This window comes from Coregonus lavaretus (genome assembly GCF_964263955.1).
Source record: "Coregonus lavaretus genome assembly, chromosome: 29".
NCBI lineage: Eukaryota > Metazoa > Chordata > Actinopteri > Salmoniformes > Salmonidae > Coregonus > Coregonus lavaretus.
This window is the reverse complement of record NC_140016.1, coordinates 5,040,547-5,065,546: the sequence shown is the minus strand read 5'-3', so window position 1 is coordinate 5,065,546 and position 25,000 is coordinate 5,040,547.

Below are 25,000 nucleotides of genomic sequence, written 5' to 3'. Positions count from 1 at the left end.
TAGAACAATTTTAAATCTGCTTACAGGAGGAATTACCCCTAGAACAATATTAAACCTGCTTACAGGAGGAATTACCCCTAGAACAATATTAAACCTGCTTACATGAGGAATTACCCCTAGAACAATATTATACCTGCTTACAGGAGGAATTACCCCTAGAACAATTTTATACCTGCTTACTGGAGCAATTACCCCTAGAACAATATTAAACCTGCTTACAGGAGGAATAACCCCTAGAACAGGTTTAAACCTGCTTAAAGGAGGATTTACCCCTAGAACAATATTAAGCCTGCTTACAGGAGCAATTACCCCTAGAACAATATTAAACCTGCTTACAGGAGGAAAGACCCCTAGAACAATATTAAACCTGCTTACAGATCTAATCAAAGGTGTAATACACCAATACACGTCCAAGGCATGATCACAGTTATCATATTCAACCCTCGTAGGAAATAAACACCCCTTCCTTATGAACAGACTGGGGAGTAGCAGATGTTTGTAATGAACAATCTAAACCACCGTAATACAGTGTAATACAATGATTAACCGATGTCCAGAGTTTCAATCGTATTACACCCCTACCATATCTGACATAGTTCAGTGTGGGCGGTTAGTGTGGGCAGAATATCACCTCAATATCTTCACCACGTCTGCGTCCCTAAGGCTAGTAGAAGACTCACCAGTCACCCGTAAACATGCTCCTCCAGTCATTCACAGCCAGAGATGATGAATGTAATGGAAGCACACCATCCTGGTAATTGATGCTGGTCTGCAGACACAAACCACACAGCACTGTGACTGGACTTCTCCCCTCTCTGACATTATAGATAAATGATGTGACACAACTGCTTAGAAATCCACCCTAAACGACAACAGAGAAACGTCTATGGCTGCATTTCATTCCTAAACATTTCAAAAAGTTGTCCCCTCCCCTCTGGGAGTCAACAAGGGCAGAAGGAAGGGAGTAACTTCTGAAATGAATAACAGCCAACAAATAACAGCCAACAAATAACAGCCAACCTACATATGACACCCAACAAATAACAGCCATCCTACAAATAACAGCCAACCTACAAATAACAGCCAACCTACAAATAACAGCCAACCTACAAATAACAGCCAACAAATAACAGCCAACCTACATATGACACCCAACAAATAACAGCCAACCTACAAATAACAGCCATCCTACACATAACAGCCAACAAATAACAGCCAACCTACAAATAACAGCCAACAAATAACAGCCAACCTACAAATAACAGCCAACAAATAACAGCCAACAAATAACAGCCAACCTACATATGACACCCAACAAATAACAGCCAACCTACAAATAACAGCCATCCTACACATAACAGCCAACAAATAACAGCCAACCTACAAATAACAGCCAACAAATAACAGCCAACCTACAAATAACAGCCAACAAATAACAGCCAACAAATAACAGCCAGCCTTCAAATAACAGCCAACAAATAACAGCCAACCTACAAATAACAGCCAACAAATAACAGCCAACAAATAACAGCCAGCCTTCAAATAACAGCCAACAAATAACAGCCAACCTACAAATAACAGCTGACTCTATAATATGTTTTCCAGGCGGTGTGTGCGTCCACACTGGACTGTGCTCTGGAGCAGGTGAGGCGGCATGGAGGTCCAGGAGCTCCAGGGTACCACAGCCCCTCCATCGGCCTGGTGATGGATGGGCATACCCTGGGCATGGCCCTGGAGTCAGACCTGGTGGAGCGGTTTGTGGAGCTGGCTCGGCGCTGCCGCTCTGTGCTCTGCTGCAGAGTCACGCCCTTACAGAAGAGCACCGTGGTTAAGGTGGTTAGAGAGAGACTGAAGGTCATGACCCTGGCTATAGGTAAGAGATCCCCAGGATGGATCCATGAGAAGTCATGATAAGAAAGTGTAATGTATTGTAAACTTAAACAGTTCTGTGACCAAATGTTCCCCTTGACTGGTTTAGGTTAAGGAAGGGTTTAGAATGTCTGTAGATATCTCCTTTAGTGTCTATAGTTTTGCGGTTTTAAAGTCAATCTAAGTATAGCTGATCCTTTCTGTGTATCACCACTCGATTACTTCAGGAGATGGTGCGAATGACGTGAACATGATCCAAGCAGCTGATGTCGGCATCGGGATATCTGGACAGGAGGGCATGCAGGTTTGTGTCAAGTCTTTTGTTCTAAAGATCCTCTGACATAGCCTGGTCCCAGATCTGTTTGTGCTGTCTTGACAATGACCATATGAGTTGGCAGGACAGCACAAACACATCTGGGACCAGGATATGAAAGGTTTTGATGCTCTGTCATTCTAAACTCAACCAAACACATCTGGGACCAGGATATGAAAGATTTTGACGCTCTGTCATTCTAAACTCAACCAAACACATGTTGAAGGAGCTGTGTATGTTTGATTTTATTTAGGTTTTATTTGGATATCTTCTAGCCCTCATTTTGGACTAATCTTCCAAGAGTACTTAACACACTTTAAAATACAATCACATGTTGTTCTGTTTTGTCTTCTGTCTGCAGGCCGTCATGGCCAGTGACTTCTCCATCTCCTGTTTTAAACACCTGAAGAAGCTTCTCCTGGTCCATGGACACTGGTGTTACAGCAGACTGGCTAACATGGCCGTCTACTTCTTCTACAAGAATGTGGTGGGTACTACAACATTATTTCACCACGTCCATCCACCGTCGATGCATCACACCAATCTGAACACTTGTGTTGATAGACGTCCTTGCGATCTCTTTCAAATGAGATATTATTCTTATTGGGATTATTGTTAAGGTTCACGGCCCGGTGCGGACTTTGTGTTTCTCCCTCGTTTCATGACAATATTCCCATTTCTAATATAACTGTAATCCGTGTAGCCCCGTATAGCTCAGTTGGTAGAGCATGGCGCTTGCAACGCCAGGGTTGTGGGTTCGATTCCCACGGGGGGCCATTATGAAGAAGCAAAATAAATTATGCCCTCACTAGCACTGGTACCAGTTCTACTGTGGTTTCTCTGGCATGGCCATGATCCTCCAAACCTTAACCCTAACTCTATGTTCTATCCCCAGACCTATGTGAACCTCCTCTTCTGGTACCAGTTCTACTGTGGTTTCTCTGGCATGGCCATGATCCTCCAAACCTTAACCCTAACTCTATGTTCTATCCCCAGACCTATGTGAACCTCCTCTTCTGGTACCAGTTCTACTGTGGTTTCTCTGGCATGGCCATGATCCTCCAAACCTTAACCCTAACTCTATGTTCTATCCCCAGACCTATGTGAACCTCCTCTTCTGGTACCAGTTCTACTGTGGTTTCTCAGGGACGTCCATGATTGACATCTGGCTGATTATCTTCTTCAACCTCTTCTTCACCTCCACCCCGCCCATCATGTTCGCATTGATGGACAGAGACGTTGCCACGGAGACGCTGCTGGGCCTCCCAGAGCTGTACAGGAGTGGCCAAGGGTCAGAGGTCAGTGTTTAGGGGTCAGAGGTCAGGGTTTAGGGGTCAGAGGTCAGGGTTTCATAACTAGTGTTAGTGGTGACCCCAACGTGGAATATCTGTAAATAGATGTGTACTTTATTGCGTATCTCTTTAGGCTTAAATGTGTGTCTCTGATTTCAGGGATATAATCACTTCACATTTTGGATCGCCATGTTGGACGCCTTCTATCAAAGTCTGGTTTGCTTCTTCATTCCATTTTGGGTAAGAATGACACTTGAAAAACTGTACAGTCACCTCTATAGCTTGTATAATTTGTCAATTTCAGTGGACAATAGTGTTTTCAAAACGTTCCAAATATAATTAGTTAATTGTCCCTTTTCCAGACCTACCATGGATCAGACATAGACATCTACACGTTTGGAACTCCTATTAACACAGTGTCTTTATTCACAATCCTGCTGCATCTGGCCATAGAGATCAAAACCTGGGTGAGTCAGATCTGGTTTTAGTGAGCGAGCAACATCTCTCAGCTACGCTCAAAATACTTTATAATAACCTCTATCTATCTTTTCATTCCCAAACCATTCATACCTGTTATATCTATTCATAACCATTCATATCTGTTATATATATATTTATAACATCCATTCATATCTGCTATATCTATTCATAACATTCATATCTGTTAGATATATTCATAACCATCCATATCTGTTATATCTATTCATAACCATCCATTTATGTCTGTTTAACTTTTCATAAACATCCATTCATATGTTTTATATCGATTCATAACCAGTAATATCTGTTATATGTATTCATAACTATCCATTCATATATGTTATATATATATTCATATATTCATTAATATATGTTATATCTATTAATAACCATCCATTAATATCTGTTATATCTATTCATAACCATTCATATCTATTATATATATTCATAACCATTCATATCTATTATATATATTCATAACCATCCATTCATATCTATTATATATATTCATAACCATTCATATCTATTATATATATTCATAACCATCCATTCATATATATTATATATATTCATAACCATTCATATCTATTATATATATTCATAACCATCCATTCATATCTATTATATATATTCATAACCATTCATATCTATTATATATATTCATAACCATCCATTCATATCTATTATATATATTCATAACCATTCATATCTATTATATATATTCATAACCATCCATTCATATCGATTATATCTATTCATAACCATTCATATTTGTTTGTTGATTTTGTCTTGTTTACTTCTATACCCATGTGTTATTGATAATGTATTAACCCGTGTGTTATTGATAATCTATAAACCTGTGTGTTATTGATAATCTATAAACCCATGTGCTATGATAATCTATAAACCCATGTGTTATAGATAATGTATTAACCCATGTGTTATTGATAATGTATTAACCCATGTGTTCTTGATAATGTATTAACCCATGTGTTATTGATAATGTATTACCCATGTGTTATTGATAATGTATTAACCCATGTGTTCTTGATAATACACTGCTCAAAAAAATAAAGGGAACACTTAAACAACACAATGTAACTCCAAGTCAATCACACTTCTGTGAAATCAAACTGTCCACTTAGGAAGCAACACTGATTGACAATAAATGTCACATGCTGTTGTGCAAATGGAATAGACAACAGGTGGAAATTATAGGCAATTTGCAAGACACCCCCAATAAAGGGGTGGTGACCACAGACCACTTCTCAGTTCCTATGCTTCCTGGCTGATGTTTTGGTCACTTTTGAATGCTGGCGGTGCTTTCACTCTAGTGGTAGCATGAGACGGAGTCTACAACCCACACAAGTGGCTCAGGTAGTGCAGCTCATCCAGGATGGCACATCAATGCGAGCTGTGGCAAGAAGGTTTGCTGTGTCTGTCAGCGTAGTGTCCAGAGCATGGAGGCGCTACCAGGAGACAGGCCAGTACATCAGGAGACGTGGAGGAGGCCGTAGGAGGGCAACAACCCAGCAGCAGGACTGCTACCTCCGCCTTTGTGCAAGGAGGAGCAGGAGGAGCACTGCCAGAGCCCTGCAAAATGACCTCCAGCAGGCCACAAATGTGCATGTGTCTGCTCAAACAGTCAGAAACAGACTCCATGAGGGTGGTATGAGGGCCCGACGTCCACAGGTGGGGATTGTGCTTACAGCCCAACACCGTGCAGGACGTTTGGCATTTGCCAGAGAACACCAAGATTGGCAAATTCGCCACTGGCGCCCTGTGCTCTTCACAGGTTCACACTGAGCACATGACAGACGTGACAGAGTCTGGAGACGCCGTGGGGAACGTTCTGCTGCCTGCAACATCCTCCAGCATGACCGGTTTGGCGGTGGGTCAGTCATGGTGTGGGGTGGCATTTCTTTGGGGGCCGCACAGCCCTCCATGTGCTCGCCAGAGGTAGCCTGACTGCCATTAGGTACCGAGATGAGATCCTCAGACCCCTTGTGAGACCATATGCTGGTGCGGTTGGCCCTGGGTTCCTCCTAATGCAAGACAATGCTAGACCTCATGTGGCTGGAGTGTGTCAGCAGTTCCTGCAAGAGGAAGGCATTGATGCTATGGACTGGCCCGCCCGTTCCCCAGACCTGAATCCAATTGAGCACATCTGGAACATCATGTCTCACTCCATCCACCAACGCCACGTTGCACCACAGACTGTCCAGGAGTTGGCGGATGCTTTAGTCCAGGTCTGGGAGGAGATCCCTCAGGAGACCATCCGCCTCCTCATCAGGAGCATGCCCAGGCGTTGTAGGGAGGTCATACAGGCACGTGGAGGCCACACACACTACTGAGCCTCATTTTGACTTGTTTTAAGGACATTACATCAAAGTTGGATCAGCCTGTAGTGTGGTTTTCCACTTTAATTTTGAGGGTGACTCCAAATCCAGACCTCCATGGGTTGATACATTTGATTTCCATTGATAATTTTTGTGTGATTTTGTTGTCAGCACATTCAACTATGTAAAGAAAAAAGTATTTAATAAGATTATTTCATTCATTCAGATGTGTTATGTTAGTGTTCCCTTTATTTTTTTGAGCAGTGTATATTAACCCATGTGTTATTGATAATGTATGAACCCATGTGTTATTGATTATGTATTAACCCATGTGTTCTTGATAATGTATTAACCCATGTCTTCTTGATAATATATTAATCCATGTGTTATTGATAATATATTAACCCATGTGTTATTGATAATGTACTAACCCATGTGTTATTGATAATGTATGAACCCATGTGTTATTGATAATGTATGAACCCATGTGTTGTTGATCATGTATTAACCCATGTGTTATGGGTCATGTATTAACCCATGTGTTATGGATCATGTATTAACCCATGTGTTATGGATAATGTATTAACCCATGTGTTATTGATAATATATGAAACCATGTGTTATTGATAATATATTAACCCATTTGTTATTGATAATGTACTAACCCATGTGTTATTGATAATGTATGAACCCATGTGTTATTGATAATGTATGAACCCATGTGTTGTTGATAATGTATTAACCCATGTGTTATGGATCATGTATTAACCCATGTGTTATGGATCATGTATTAACCCATGTGTTATTGATAATGTATTAATCCACATGTTCTTGTCTTATTGCTGCTCTAGACTGTAGTCCACTGGGTGATCATGCTGGGTAGTGTATCTCTGTACTTCATGGGGACCCTGGTCTATAGTGCCCTGTGTATCAGCTGTAACCCCCCATCTGACCCCTACTGGGTCATGGAACAACAGCTGGCTGACCCCATGTTTTACCTGGTCTGTGTCATCACTACTGTGGTCGCCCTGCTGCCCAGGTATACATAACATTACTATAGTACTATATTGCGTCTATATGTTATACTGTATATATATATATATATATATATATATATATATATATATATATATATATATGAAAAATGTATGCGCTCACTAACTGTAAGTCGCTCTGGATAAGAGCGTCTGCTAAATGACTAAAATGTCAAATATAACTGGGTCATGCAGCGACAACAGATGGCTGATCCTTTGGTCTACCTGGTCTGTGTCATCACTGCTGTGGTCGCCCTGTACATAGTAATGTACATTAAACTGTATATTACTATATCATTACTTCAGCATCTATAGCTGTATTTCAATAGAAACCCTGAAAGGAGCTAGACTGTAGAAGGAAGAAGTACCAATTTGCTCCATCAGTTCTGTGGTGGCGCTGTTACTGCTACCTGGCTAGCAGACAGTTATGTTGGGATTCTAGCTATGGGTTTATTTATTTACAAATGTATTTGTCACAGGATCCTCCCTGGACTCCCTAAACTAGTGTTGGCTGAGAGAGAGAGAGAATTGGCCTGAGATTAAATGAAATGATAATCAGATTAACTGTGTTGATCATAAAGAGAGAGGCACAGAACCCTTAATAACAGTAATTCAGGGCCTCGTTTCATTAGTTACATTATCCATTAATAACAATAATTCAGGGCCTCATTTAATTAGTTACATTATCCCTTAATAACAGTAATTCAGGGCCTCATTTAATTAGTTACATTATCCCTTAATAACAGTAATTCAGGGCCTCGTTTCATTAGTTACATTATCCCTTAATAACAGTAATTCAGGGCCTAATTTCATTAGTTACATTATCCCTTAATAACAGAAATTCAGGGCCTCATTTCATTAGTTACATTATCCCTTAATAACAGTAATTCAGGGCCTCATTTAATTAGTTACATTATCCCTTAATAACAGTAATTCAGGGCCTCATTTAATTAGTTACATTATCCCTTAATAACAGTAATTCAGGGCCTCATTTCATTAGTTACGTTATCCCTTAATAACAGTAATTCAGGGCCTCATTTCATTAGTTACATTAGAATATGGATATGTCTACATTTCTCTGTAAGTCAGTGCAGACGCTGAAAATATCAGTGGTGTGTTGGGACTCAGTCAGCCTCTCTTCTCTCTCTGAGTTGAGTCCATGCCCCTGTACAAGCTTCATATTCACAGTCTTGACACACACACACACACACATTAGCACACGCATGCACACACACACACACACACACAGCTCAGAACGAGCGTCATATTCACAGTGCTCATAACGCTCTGATTTACATCAAAGGGGGCACATTTTATACTGGCCTACTTTCCCTCCACTACCCCACCATCACCACACTCTCTCTGTCTCTCTCTCTCTCTCCCAGGTACACATACCGTGTGCTGAGCAACACAGTAGCCCCCTCCCCCCTCGTACGGGCCAGGCATCTGGAGCGGCTGGACCCCACCGCCAGGGAACAGTGGATCAGGGAGTGGAGGGGGCTCAGGGGAGAGAGGACAGTGGGGGTGGGCCCAGGAACAGACCCAGGAACAGGAGCCTTCTCTGGGCAATCAGAGTCACCCCTACCCTCACCATCATCCACCTTGGAACCCTTTTCCTCAGAGCACAATCCAGTTCGAACTCCAACAATGAAGAATTGTGACATCACAGAAAGTGACATCATGATGAACGTCATCACCAAGAGATCTCTGAACCCCTTTCTGTCTTGAGAACCTGGGGGGGGGGGGGACAAGGGAAGCACCACTCTCCTCTCTCCACTTCCCCTCGGAACAAGAGAGGCACCACTCTCCTCTCTCCACTTCCCCTCGGAACAAGAGCGGCACCACTCTCCTCTCTCCACTTCCCCTCGGAACAAGCCTCCGTAGCAAACACATTAGCCTGTTACTCTACTGATGGTTTTCAGAGCACACTGGTAACCCAATCAGTCTCACCTTCCTTCCCCACCCTGCACCGCCCACACCATCCTTACGCCCCTCTCCAATAAACCAACCTTTTCCAGAACAAAGCACTTAGTATGTTTTATTTAAAATTCCCCTGCCTCACATAGGTTATGTCATTAATGGCACCCTATTCCCTATATAGTGCACTATTGTTGACCAGGGCCTATGGTCCCTGGTCAAAAGTAGTGCACTGTATAGGGAATAGGGTGCCATTTGGAACACAGCGAGACCTAGACACCTGAGAGTAATTTGCTCAATGGACGGATGCTCCAAATCCCATCACCTCTCGCTCTGTGGCCTCTGAAGCACACAGACACACACCGTACCTTAACTCATGTGTCCCCGTCCAACTCCCAAACTACCCATCATGCCGTAGTTTGGTACACTGCAGATGGTGCATCATGTAGTGGCGTTTTCAGTTCATGGACTTCGTTTCCAAATGGCACCCTACTCCCTACATACTGCACTGCTTTTGACCAGGGCCCAATCTGGTCAGAAGTGGTGCACTATGTATGGCATAGGGTGCCATTTGGGACACAGATCATGCGTCTAGATTTGGAACATTTTGAGCAGTTATGTACGAAGGTGTCAGGATGAGGACACAAAATCGTAATGAGGCTGGCCTGTCTGAGATTCCTGCATCTTTTCCTCATTAAATGTGTCTCTTTTTGAATTGTTCAATGTCAAATTAATATATATATAGATTATTGAATAATGTTACAAAAATAAACCCACACGTATACACAGATAGAATAAATAGACAGCTTTACATTTGAGGTTTGTAAATGGGATGTGATCGCCTGTATATGTATAAATCAAATAGAGAGAAACGTCATGGGAAGGAACAGATAAATGATCAAGTTGATGTTCAGCATTTGCGTAATTCAAGTGTGTTCTCGATAGCCTTGCGGTGAGAAGGTCTAGCTGTGATTCCATTGGTCAAATTCATTATAGTGCCTGTTTATATAACGTCCTAGCATATTCTGTTGTATTTTTGACTTTATGTTTTTTTACCCCATATGTAACTCTGTGTTGTTTTCATCGCACTGCTTGCTTTATCTTGGCCAGGTCGCAGATGTAAATGAGAACTTGTTCTCAACTGGCTTACCTGGTTAAATAAAGGTGAAATAAATAAATAAATAAAAATTTAAATTCTACTGCTTCCTTCTTAGAACGTCTCTGCTCTCTAGTGGCTGATGTAGGAACTGCAATAAGGTCATTTGAGAATTGGGACAATGTCATGGATGTTACATCCCATGTTTACTGATGAGGGTGTCACAATACTATACATAGCCCACAAACAACATACACCATGATTCATCGATTAACAGTGTTATGCATGGAGATCGTTGGCATGGTAAAACTGACAAACGGGAAATCTCTGATCAGAGTGTATTTGGTGCCATAGGTCTTGTACAGTGGCCTTTGTGAGGAATATGTCAAATGCTTAGCTCAAAATGTCTTAGAATTGCAATTAAACAGTCAACATTACAGTTCCCACTGCCAGAATTACAAGTCCCATAGTAAATTGAAAATATTTCATAAAATCTTAAAAAGGTGAAATCCCCAGAAAGTACAATATGAGTGAAACTAAGTCACATGGTCCTCTGTAGCTCAGCTGGTAGAGCACGGCGCTTGTAACGCCAAGGTAGTGGGTTCGATCCCCGGGACCACCCATACACAAAAATGTATGCACGCATGACTGTAAGTCGCTTTGGATAAAAGCGTCTGCTAAATGGCATATTAATTAATTAATTAATTAATTAACATACAGTAGGTATGGTTAAGCCAGATTTTAATTTGCAGACTTTTACATGCAAATATTATGATAATATTTGAGCCAGCAATATGTAGATGCACAAAGTAACTCAGTCCACAATGAATGTATAAAAAACAGACATATTTCAATTTGGTTGAATCAGAGCAACTAATGCCTAATAAACATGTTATAAAACCATGACTAATTTGTAACCCCCTCCTCCCAGATCATTACCAGGCTGGCTGGCCTCACCCCCTCCTCCCAGATCATTACCAGGCTGGCTGGCCTCACCCCCTCTTCCCAGATCATTACCAGGCTGGCTGGCCTCACCCCCTCCTCCCAGATCATTACCAGGCTGACTGGCCTCACCCCCTCCTCCCAGATCATTACCAGGCTGGCTGGCCTCACCCCCTCCTCCCAGATCATTACCAGGCTGGCTGGCCTCATCCCCTCCTCCCAGATCATTACCAGGCTGACTGGCCTCACCCCCTCCTCCCAGATCATTACCAGGCTGGCTGGCCTCACCCCCTCCTCCCAGATCATTACCAGGCTGGCTGGCCTCACCCCCTCCTCCCAGATCATTACCAGGCTGGCTGGCCTCACCCCCTCCTCCCAGATCATTACCAGGCCGGCTGGCCTCACCCCCTCCTCCCAGATCATTACCAGGCCGGCTGGCCTCACCCCCTCCTCCCAGATCATTACCAGGCCGGCTGGCCTCACCCCCTCCTCCCAGATCATTACCAGGCTGGCTGGCCTCACCCCCTCCTCCCAGATCATTACCAGGCTGGCTGGCCTCACCCCCTCCTCCCAGATCATTACCAGGCTGGCTGGCCTCACCCCCTCCTCCCAGATCATTACCAGAGTGGCTGGCCTCACCCCCTCCTCCCAGATCATTACCAGGCTGGCTGGCCTCACCCCCTCCTCCCAGATCATTACCAGGCTGGCTGGCCTCACCCCCTCCTCCCAGATCATTACCAGAGTGGCTGGCCTCACCCCCTCCTCCCAGATCATTACCAGGCTGGCTGGCCTCACCCCCTCCTCCCAGATCATTACCAGGCTGGCTGGCCTCACCCCCTCCTCCCAGATCATTACCAGGCTGACTGGCCTCACCCCCTCCTCCCAGATCATTACCAGGCTGGCTGGCCTCACCCCCTCCTCCCAGATCATTACCAGGCTGGCTGGCCTCACCCCCTCCTCCCAGATCATTACCAGGCTGGCTGGCCTCACCCCCTCCTCCCAGATCATTACCAGGCTGGCTGGCCTCACCCCCTCCTCCCAGATCATTACCAGGCTGGCTGGCCTCACCCCCTCCTCCCAGATCATTACCAGGCTGGCTGGCCTCACCCCCTCCTCCCAGATCATTACCAGGCTGGCTGGCCTCACCCCCTCCTCCCAGATCATTACCAGGCTGGCTGGCCTCACCCCCTCCTCCCAGATCATTACCAGGCTGGCTGGCCTCACCCCCTCCTCCCAGATCATTACCAGAGTGGCTGGCCTCACCCCCTCCTCCCAGATCATTACCAGGCTGGCTGGCCTCACCCCCTCCTCCCAGATCATTACCAGGCTGGCTGGCCTCACCCCCTCCTCCCAGATCATTACCAGGCTGGCTGGCCTCACCCCCTCCTCCCAGATCATTACCAGGCTGGCTGGCCTCACCCCCTCCTCCCAGATCATTACCAGGCTGGCTGGCCTCACCCCCTCCTCCCAGATCATTACCAGGCTGGCTGGCCTCACCCCCTCCTCCCAGATCATTACCAGAGTGGCTGGCCTCACCCCCTCCTCCCAGATCATTACCAGGCTGGCTGGCCTCACCCCCTCCTCCCAGATCATTACCAGGCTGGCTGGCCTCACCCCCTCCTCCCAGATCATTACCAGAGTGGCTGGCCTCACCCCCTCCTCCCAGATCATTACCAGGCTGGCTGGCCTCACCCCCTCCTCCCAGATCATTACCAGAGTGGCTGGCCTCACCCCCTCCTCCCAGATCATTACCAGGCTGGCTGGCCTCACCCCCTCCTCCCAGATCATTACCAGGCTGGCTGGCCTCACCCCCTCCTCCCAGATCATTACCAGAGTGGCTGGCCTCACCCCCTCCTCCCAGATCATTACCAGGCTGACTGGCCTCACCCCCTCCTCCCAGATCATTACCAGAGTGGCTGGCCTCACCCCCTCCTCCCAGATCATTACCAGGCTGGCTGGCCTCACCCCCTCCTCCCAGATCATTACCAGGCTGGCTGGCCTCACCCCCTCCTCCCAGATCATTACCAGGCTGGCTGGCCTCACCCCCTCCTCCCAGATCATTACCAGGCTGGCTGGCCTCACCCCCTCCTCCCAGATCATTACCAGAGCGGCTGGCTTCACCCCCTCCTCCCAGATCATTACCAGGCTGACTGGCCTCACCCCCTCCTCCCAGATCATTACCAGAGTGGCTGGCCTCACCCCCTCCTCCCAGATCATTACCAGGCTGGCTGGCCTCATCCCCTCCTCCCAGATCATTACCAGGCTGGCTGGCCTCACCCCCTCCTCCCAGATCATTACCAGGCTGGCTGGCCTCACCCCCTCCTCCCAGATCATTACCAGAGTGGCTGGCCTCACCCCCTCCTCCCAGATCATTACCAGGCTGGCTGGCCTCACCCCCTCCTCCCAGATCATTACCAGGCTGGCTGGCCTCACCCCCTCCTCCCAGATCATTACCAGGCTGACTGGCCTCACCCCCTCCTCCCAGATCATTACCAGGCTGGCTGGCCTCACCCCCTCCTCCCAGATCATTACCAGAGTGGCTGGCCTCACCCCCTCCTCCCAGATCATTACCAGGCTGGCTGGCCTCACCCCCTCCTCCCAGATCATTACCAGGCTGGCTGGCCTCACCCCCTCCTCCCAGATCATTACCAGGCTGGCTGGCCTCACCCCCTCCTCCCAGATCATTACCAGAGTGGCTGGCCTCACCCCCTCCTCCCAGATCATTACCAGGCTGGCTGGCCTCACCCCCTCCTCCCAGATCATTACCAGGCTGGCTGGCCTCACCCCCTCCTCCCAGATCATTACCAGGCTGGCTGGCCTCACCCCCTCCTCCCAGATCATTACCAGGCTGGCTGGCCTCACCCCCTCCTCCCAGATCATTACCAGAGTGGCTGGCCTCACCCCCTCCTCCCAGATCATTACCAGGCTGGCTGGCCTCACCCCCTCCTCCCAGATCATTACCAGGCTGGCTGGCCTCACCCCCTCCTCCCAGATCATTACCAGGCTGGCTGGCCTCACCCCCTCCTCCCAGATCATTACCAGGCTGGCTGGCCTCACCCCCTCCTCCCAGATCATTACCAGGCTGGCTGGCCTCACCCCCTCCTCCCAGATCATTACCAGGCTGGCTGGCCTCACCCCCTCCTCCCAGATCATTACCAGAGTGGCTGGCCTCACCCCCTCCTCCCAGATCATTACCAGGCTGACTGGCCTCACCCCCTCCTCCCAGATCATTACCAGGCTGACTGGCCTCACCCCCTCCTCCCAGATCATTACCAGAGTGGCTGGCCACACTAGAGAGGTCATAAAGCAGAGACTGGAGAACATGTGTTGTGCTGTGACACTGACCTACATACTGCAGTATTCCTGAAACCCAGACTGCAGGACACATAACAGGGAGAAATTGTTATACACCAACCTTTCTTTGAGGCTGTATTATTGTGAATTGGGGTGATATTGAAGGGGACTTTTCTATACATTTTCCAGTCATAAACCGGAACAACACAATAATTGGAAAGTAATCCAAGTAAACAACCTGTTTTTGTTTAGGAGAAACGACTTATCATTCCTTTTCCCGTTCCTGTCATTTCTCCTGGAATGATGACACAAAGTTAATCACAGAATACACAGAGGGGAAAACAAGTGACAGTGGGTTTACAGTTAGAGACAAGGGGCTCTATTCAATCTGGAAAGCATTACGGATTCCGCGCGATAGAAATGTAAAGGTTATTTTCGATTGAGCTGACATTTGCAGCGTTTACCGTGAATGCAGTCTCCGCTAAAAAATGAATATTGCCTTTAAATTTCAATAATGTTGTAAAGCTGAACTTCGGCGATGCGGATTGAATAGAGCCCAAGCATGCACTGTGTGTCCTGGAACAGACAGACCCGGCACAGTTCAGTTAAAGGACTCCTTCTTCTGATAGCCTTGAACATCTCTCTCTGTCATCTAGGATAGCATTATATCAGGGCCCATGTAGACATACAATCAATCACATTTAGAAGTTTCTGTCAATAGGGCTCTGTGGGTCTCTCTCTCTCTCTCTCTCTCTCTCTCTCTCTCTCTCTCTCTCTCTCTCTCTCTCTCTCTCTCTCTCTCTCTCTCTCTCTCTCTCTCTCTCTCTCTCTCTCTCTCTCTCTCTCTCTCTCTCTCTCTCTCTCTCTCTCTCTCTCTCTCTGTCTCTCCGTCCGTCCCTCCATCTCTCTCTCTCTCTCTCTCTCTCTCTCTCTCTCTCTCTCTCTCTCTTCATCCCTCCATCTCTCTCTCTCTCTCTCTCTACCAGGTAGGCATCATATCAGGGTACCACATGCGTCCCAGGTGCTTGGACACCTCTGTGTGTATCTGTTCCACGTTGCTATAACCATCATCAGGCACCAGGACCTCCTCCATGATGGACAGCTGAGTCAGTCCCTTCCCATACATCTTTACAAACTCCACGACCTCTACAGGTGACCTCACACTCCCCGAGGCCAATGGCTGACAGACTTGTACAGCCCTCAACAATCCTGAACATCTCCTTGTCCAATGGCTGCAGCCCGTTGGACCACCAGCTCTTCTAGACGAGGGCAGTGCAGCGCGATGTGACCCAGCATCGCTGTGAATTGAATGAAGTGAATTGAACGTTTATATGAGCTACAACGCCAAAGGATATCACTTGAAACCATTTTGTCCGGGATCGCGAGTTGTCGACAATGCGCCTTTTAAAGGCAATGTTACCGCGTTCGCAAAGAACGCATTCACAGTAAACACAGCATATGTTGGCTTAAATATGCAAGTTTTTCCAAAGTGGTAAAACAAATAACATCTAATGGTTAAAGCTCCAATGCAGCCATTTTTAATCTCAATATCAAATAATTTCTGGATAACAATTAAGTACCTTACCATGACTGTTTTCAATTAAAATGGTCAAAAAGAACAGCCTGGTCTCAGAGCAAAACGTATTATATTTAACAAAATTCTGTAAACTAAAATTAGTATGATATGTTAAGTTTGGTATGAGAGTAGGATACTTAAGGCATAAACGAAAGGAGGGCAGTTGGTTGGAGTGGATGGGTGGGCGCAAAAAGGTTGCGTGTTCTCATCACAGACTTTAGAATTTTAACTAATTAGCAACTTTGCAACTACTTCCCACTTTTTAGCTACCTTGCAACTACTTGGCATGTTAACTAACCCTTCCCTTAACCTTAACCCTTTAACCTAACTCCTAACCTTAACCCTAACTTTAACCCTAACTTTAACCTTAACCCTAACCTTAACCATAGCCTTAACCCTAACCTTAACCCCTAACCTTACAAAACATATCATGCTAAAGCAGTCGAACATAATATATAATTCTAAAGCAGTCGAATGTGATATTTCACACTTAATGGGTCAAAGCAAACAGGTGCGATCAAGAGGTAGGATACTATACGTCCTACCATTCAGATGATATTGGTAGGCCAATATAATGTAAACTAACGTAAAGTAACATAACATAGTAAATAGAGTGGCACGATTTTGTCAAATATAATATGTATTGCTCTGAGACCAGGTTGTAAAGTAAGAAAATTTGCTTTTTAGCAAAGAGCAATTTCTCAAGCAGAATTTTGCTAGGACTTTCTGGGAGTGGTTTGAGTGGGGATTGGAAATTGAAAATTAGCTGTTGTTGGCAGAGAGGTTTGGAATTCAATCAATCAAACAAATGTTATTTATAAAGCCCTTTTTACATCAGCAGATGTCACAAAGTGCTGTACAGAAACCCAGCCTAAAACCCCAAACAGCAAGCAATGCAAATGTAGAAGCACGGTGGCTAGGAAAAACTCCCTAGAAAGGCAGAAACCTAGGAAGAAACCTAGAGAGGAACCAGGCTCTGAGGGGTCCCCTTCTGGCTGTGCCGGGTGGAGATTATAACAGTACAGTGAGGAAAAAAAGTATTTGATCCCCTGCTGATTTTGTACGTTTGCCAACTGACAAAGAAATAATCAGTCTATAATTTTAATGGTAGGTTTATTTGAACAGTGAGAGACAGAATAACAACAAAAAAATCCAGAAAAACGCATGTCAACATTTTTATAAATGGATTTGCATTTTATTGAGGGAAATAAGTATTTGACCCTTCTGCAAAACATGACTTAGTACTTGGTGGCAAAACCCTTGTTGGCAATCACAGAGGTCAGACGTTTCTTGTAGTTGGCCACCAGGTTTGCACACATTTCAGGAAGGATTTTGTCCCACTCCTCTTTGCAGATCTTCTCCAAGTCATTAAGGTTTCGAGGCTGACGTATGGCAACTCAAACCTTCAGCTCCCTCCACAGATTTTCTATGGGATTAAGGTCTGGAGACTGGCTAGGCCACTCCAGGACCTTAATGTGCCTCTTCTTGAGCCACTCCTTTGTTGCCTTGGCCGTGTGTTTTGGGTCATTGTCATGCTGGAATACCCATCCACGACCCATTTTCAATGCCCTGGCTGAGGGAAGGAGGTTCTCACCCAAGATTTGATGGTACAAGGCCCCGGCCATCGTCCCTTTGATGCGGTGAAGTTGTCCTGTCCCCTTAGCAGAAAAACACCCCCAAAGCATAATGTTTCCACCTCGGTGGGGATGGTGTTCTTAGGGTCATAGGCAGCATTCCTCCTCCTCCAAACACGGCGAGTTGAGTTGATGCCAAAGAGCTCCCTTTTGGTCTCATCTGACCACAACACTTTCACCCAGTTCTCCTCTGAATCATTCAGATGTTCATTGGCAAACTTCAGACAGGCCTGTATATGTGCTTTCTTGAGCAGGGGGACCTTGTGGGCGCTGCAGGATTTCAGTCCTTCACGGCGTAATGTGTTACCAATTGTTTTCTTGGTGACTATGGTCCCAGCTGCCTTGAGATCATTGACAAGATCCTCCCGTGTAGTTCTGGGCTGATTCCTCACCGTTCTCATGATCATTGCAACTCCACGAGGTGAGATCTTGCATGGAGACCCAGGCCGAGGGAGATTGACAGTTATTTTGTGTTTCTTCCATTTGCGAATAATCGCACCAACTGTTGTCACCTTCTCACCAAGCTGCTTGGCGATGGTCTTGTAGCCCATTCCAGCCTTGTGTAGGTCTACAATCTTGTCCCTGACATCCTTGGAGAGCTCTTTGGTCTTGGCCATGGTGGAGAGTTTGGAATCTGATTGATTGATTGCTTCTGTGGACAGGTGTCTTTTATACAGGTAACAAGCTGAGATTAGGAGCACTCCCTTTAAGAGTGTGCTCCTAATCTCAGCTCGTTACCTGTATAAAAGACACCTGGGAGCCAGAAATCTTTCTGATTGAGAGGGGGTCAAATACTTATTTCCCTCATTAAAATGGAAATCAATTTATAAAAAATTTTACATGCGTTTTTCTGGATTTTTTTGTTGTTATTCTGTCTCTCACTGTTCAAATAAACCTACCATTAAAATTATAGACTGATCATTTCTTTGTCAGTGGGCAAACGTACAAAATCAGCAGGGGATCAAATACTTTCTTCCCTCACTGTACATGGCCATTAGAGCCAGATTTTTCTCCAAGATGTTCAAACATTCATAGATGACCAGCAGGGTCAAATAATAATCACAGTGGTTGTAGAGGTTGCAACAGGTCAGTACATCAGGAGTAAATGTCACTTGGTTTTTCATAGCCGGGCATTTAGAGGTTGAAATAGCAGGTGTGGTAGAGAGAGAGTTGAAAACAGCAGGTCTGGGACCAGGTAGCACGTCTAATGAACAGGTCAGGGTTCCACAGCCGCAGGCAGAAGAGTGGAAACTGGAGCAGCAGCACGACCAGGTGGACTGGGGACAGCAAGGAGTCATCAGGCCAGGTAGTCCTGAGGCATGGTCCTAGGGCTCAGGTCCTCCGGGATGGGAGAGAGAGAGGGAGAGAATTAGAGGGAGCATACTTAAATTCACACAGGACACCAGATAAGACAGGAGGATAACACCAGATATAACAGACTGACCCTAGCCCCCCGGCACATAGACTATTGCAGTATAGATACTGGAGGCTGAGACAGGGGTGGGGGCGGAAGACACTGTGGCTCCGTCCGACGATACCCCTAGACAGGGCCAACCAGGCAGGATATAACCCCACCCACTTTGCCAAAGCACAGCCTCCACACCACCAGAGGGATATCAACAGACCACCAACCTCCTGAGACAAGGCTGAGTATAGCCCACGAAGATCTCATCCACTTTACGAGCCAGAGGGAGCGACAAACCGGACAGGAAGATCACATCAGTGACTCAACCCACTCAAGTGATGCACCCCTCCTAGGGACGGCATGGAAAGCACCAGTAAGCCAGTGACCCAGTCCCCGTAACAGGGTCAGAGGCAGAGAATCCCAATGGAGAGATGGGAATCGGCCAGGCAGAGACAGCAAGGGCTGTTTGTCGCTCCAGTGCCTTGCCGTTCACCTTCGCACCCCTGGGCCAGACTACACTCAATCATAGGACCTACTGAAGAGATGAGTCTACAGTAAAGATTTCAAGGTCGAGACCGAGTCTGCGTCTCTCACATGGATAGGCAGACCATTCCATAAATATTGAGCTCTATAGGAGAAAGCCCTGCCTCCAGCTGTTTGCTTAGAAATTCTAGGGACAATAAGGAGGCCTGCGTCTTGTGACCATAGCGTACGTGTAGGTATGTACAGCAGGTCTATTAACTAATTTACCCCATGGTGATGTCACCATGGAAGGCCAAAACTCCTCCCACCAAAACAGGCAGACATTTTCAAACAGCTCTTACACTTAAAGGGCATTATCATCATTTTCACCGTTTGACAGCATTTTTCCAACCTCATAGTGTTGAAACATTATTTTCTTTAAACACAGGAAAATCGAGTTTTTTTTACTGCACTGGGCCTTTAAAGACAAGACAAAGTGATAAAACAAATAACATCTAATGGTTAAAAACAAGATAAAGTGCTAAAACAAATAGCATCTAATGATTAAAGACAATACAAAGTTACAAGACAAAAACATTATGAACTCACCTTTGCGCACGGTCCAGCCGAAGTACAGGTGTGTGACTGGAGTCTCTACTCTGAAGAAGGGCTCGAACTCAACGTCATTAAACAGGAAGAAGTACATAACGATGTTGACCTGAGGGGAGCACAAACAAGGACTACTTTTTATTTCGTTTTGTCATTTTTCATTTTCAGAGGGGGTTACAGGTACAAAAACAATCAAATAAATAAATGCACACAAAAATAACCTCTGACCATATTATATATTATATATTACCACCTCTTCCAGGGCCACAGGAGACACCATATTACATTGTTTAAGGGATATATCAGTGAAGACCACCTCTTCCACATCAACAGGAGACACCATATTACATTGTTTAAGGGATATATCAGTGAAGACCACCTCTTCCAGGGCCACAGGAGACACCATATTACATTGTTTAATGGATATATCAGTGAAGACCACCTCTTCCAGGGCCACAGGAGACACCATATTACATTGTTTAAGGGATATATCAGTGAAGACCACCTCTTCCAGGGCAATAGGAGACACCATATGTCTCTCTATACTCAACCAGGGGGCAGAATAATTATGTCTAAACCAATTAAGGATGGGGAGAAATACTGGAGCCTGGAAATACAATTTAAAGTTTGGTGCGAATAGTCTTCCTAGGTCTTTCCCTCTTTGTAAATGTATTCATTACCTTGCCATATACATTTTTAAACCACACTATGGATTTTATCCCAATAGCTGAAGGGTGAGACATTGGAAGCATTGAACTACAGAAATTCAGCCCTGGCAATATATTCATTTTGACAATAGATATTCTGCCGGTTAAAGTAACTGGGATATTATTCCATCTACTGAGGTCGGAATGAATTGATTTGAGTGTTCTGTTAAAAGTTTCTGGCAATGGTTTTATCTAAAGAAGGAAATATTTGTACTCCCATCTGTGTCTTGAGTGGCAGTAGGTATGATTTGGTTAGATTAATTTTATAACTTGAGATTAAGCTGAATTTATCTATGATCTTCAATGCGTTTGTGAGCGACAGAGATACATTGTCCTAGATATAGTAAAATATCATCTGCGTATAAGGAGATGAAGTGATCAGTAGATTTGAGAGAAATGGGTGTTATTTCCTTCCATTGACGAATTGCCTGATAACAAAGACTGAGGGATTGGCATATAGTATTGTGGTCCTTTCCTGCAGTCAAATGACCTAGTGGCCTCATGGGTGGAATGTTTTTTCATAATGTCATCATTAATAAACATTATTTAAAAACAAAACCTGCAGAAAGTCCAGTGTTCCTATGGCAAACAGTTTTGTTATATTTCTGTCTTCTGTGATGTATGTAAAATGTAATATTGGGATGCAAACTTCAAATTGAATACATGGTATCTGACATGGTACAGGTGTCTTCTTTTTTTAATCTCAGAACCATGTGTGTGAGGTATTAACTTTTTTTTCCCCAAAGTAGATTTGTTTAAGACTATCAAGAAACACTGTGTGACCCTGATTTAGCCAACTGCAGTAAAAGGTTAATCATATTAATGAAATTCCCATATGTTCCAATACAGACCAGAGATATTACCATTCTAGTCTATATTCAAGCTTTTTCTGCATCGAGAGATAATACAGCCCAAGGAACGGTTGTTTCTGATGAAGCATCTAAGATACAGATGTAGGATCTTAATTTGATCACTCTTTCGTTGCTGAGAATTTTCCTGCACAGCAGGAAATGTAAACTTGTAGTGTATTCAAGGTTTTAAAAGGCTTCTAAAGTTTGTAATTTCCATTTTTAAATGTCAGACTTGATTTGCCCTAACGGAAAATGTATCAACCCCTACAAAAAACTTCCATTAATTAATATCCACATAATAATTCACATTTCCTGTTGCTGCAGGATTATTTTCCTGCTGTAAAACTGGCTCAAATTAAGATCCTACATGTGTATGTAATAGTCGACAGAGGTTAGCCAAGGATAAATGCTTTTTAACAAACACGCTTTGGTCCATGTGTTTCAATTTGGGTAAGTAAGTCTTCAGACAGGACGACAACATTTTGGAATACAGTTTAATATCTGTGTTTATCAAAGATAGGGGGCGATGGTAAGAACACTGGGTGGCATCCTTACCTTTTTTTAAAAATAAAAGCTAAATTAGTGCTGTATTCACATATCTCCCAAATGAACCCTTGTGAACGGCTGTGTTAATCATGTTGAGCAATAGTGGACCTAATTGATTCAAAAATGTTTATTCATGCTATACATTGCACTTTTGAGTTCATTGAGAGAGATTTGGGCTCCCAGTGAGGTGGTTTTCTCTGTTGAGAGAAGAGGAGTTCTTCATTCTTTTAGAAAGGACTCAGTCTGGCTTGGTGTGGATTTACAATCAGAGGTGTACAGTTCTTTATAGAAGCGGTAGAATCTTTGATTGATTAATTTGGGTTCTGATAGTAATTCCCCTGTTTCAGATTCAATAGTTGCTATATCAGCTAATTGATCATTACTGCGTAGCTTGTTGGCCAGTAAACAACTGGGACGATTCCCATGGAAGTAATGGTTGAGTCTTACTCGATGGATGGCAAATTTTGCTCTCTGTCTTATCAATCAATTAAGTGTGTCTTGTCTCTGGAAAGAGTAAAAGCTACCTGGTCTGAAAATAGTGTTTGTTGAGAATGCTCTAACACAGTTAACAACATTTCCAATTCTGATATCTTCTTTAATTGTGATTTATTCAACCCAGATGTAAATGCAGTTGCATTCTTTTTTTGGAAAAACTTTGGTGGCATCCCAATGAATCCAGGGGTCATCGACCTAATTTTTATTGATTATTTTATTGAAACAAATACATTTTTACCGAAAGCTTGTACCTCTACTTTTAGTTTTAGTTGTTTCTTTGCATTGATTTGTTACCTTGTAGGAAATGTGTCATCCAGATTAAGCCTAGTCTAGTACTAATGTACTGTTCTTAGTCCAAGACTATAGGCTTAATCTGTGTCCGGGAAACCGGCCCATAAAGTTTGATTGATTGATTGATTGAATGACCTTGGGTGAGTGTCTGACCAGGGCATCCCAGCTGCTCTTCTTGATGGAGTGGAAGAGTGTCTGACCAGGGCATCCCAGCTGCTCTTCTTGATGGAGTGGAAGAGTGTCTGACCAGGGCATCCCAGCTGCTCTTCTTGATGGAGTGTAAGAGTGTCTGACCAGGGCATCCCAGCTGCTCTTCTTGATGGAGTGGAAGAGAGTGTCTGCCCAGGGTTCTCACTGACTGCGTCGATGCGCAGGTGTTCCAGGTTGACATGTTTCTCAGAGGAGAGGGCCAATAGCAGCTCATCGCTCAGCAGGTGGTAGTTCAACGCTAGTTCCCTGAGGCCGCGGCACTGGTCCGCCACGCTCAGGATACCCAAACAGAGGAAAACAAGGAAGGTCAGAATGTGACCTTAGGATGCTTGGCTAAATGGAATCAATGGGACACAACCTTCCAGGAAAGAAGCACATCCTTCATTTTGACTTGAGACCTGTGCTCTGTTCCAATATACACACTAGCATACCGTGTAGGCTTAGAACGAAGTATTGTAAATAGTATACAAGAATGGATATTGGAACTTGATACCCTTGAGGCTCTATCACCCACCTGCTGGGGAGACGTGAGGGCAGATGCTCACCTTTAGCAGCTTCAGGGTCTCACTGTTGTTGGCTACCAGGACTTTGAGTGACGGGTCATGGTATGTCATCTATCTTAATGGAGGACAGGGACTTGGAGTTGACAAACACCACTGTCAACGCTGGCTGTGATGTGGGGTGTAATTTCCTGGCTGTGACGTAGGGTGTAATTCTCTGGCTGTGATGTGGGGTGTAATTCTCTGGCTGTGACGTAGGGTGTAATTCTCTGGCTGTGATGTAGGGTGTAATTCTCTGGCTGTGATGTAGGGTGTAATTCTCTGGCTGTGACGTGGGTACCTGGGAGACGTCCATGAAGCTGGGTCTGGCTGTGACGTGGGTACCTGGGAGACGTCCATGAAGCTGGGTCTGGCTGTGACGTGGGTACCTGGGAGACGTCCATGAAGCTGGGTCTGGCTGTGACGTGGGTACCTGGGAGACGTCCATGAAGCTGGGTCTGGCTGTGACGTGGGTACCTGGGAGACGTCCATGAAGCTGGGTCTGGCTGTGACGTGGGTACCTGGGAGACGTCCATGAAGCTGGGTCTGGCTGTGACGTGGGTACCTGGGAGACGTCCATGAAGCTGGGTCTGGCTGTGACGTGGGTACCTGGGAGACGTCCATGAAGCTGGGTCTGGCTGTGACGTGGGTACCTGGGAGACGTCCATGAAGCTGGGTCTGGCTGTGACGTGGGTACCTGGGAAGACGTCCATGAAGCTGGGTCTGGCTGTGACGTGGGTACCTGGGAGACGTCCATGAAGCTGGGTCTGGCTGTGACGTGGGTACCTGGGAGACGTCCATGAAGCTGGGTCTGGCTGTGACGTGGGTACCTGGGAGACGTCCATGAAGCTGGGTCTGGCTGTGACGTGGGTACCTGGGAGACGTCCATGAAGCTGGGTCTGGCTGTGACGTGGGTACCTGGGAGACGTCCATGAAGCTGGGTCTGGCTGTGACGTGGGTACCTGGGAGACGTCCATGAAGCTGGGTCTGGCTGTGACGTGGGTACCTGGGAGACGTCCATGAAGCTGGGTCTGGCCTGTGACGTGGGTACCTGGGAGACGTCCATGAAGCTGGGTCTGGCTGTGACGTGGGTACTGGA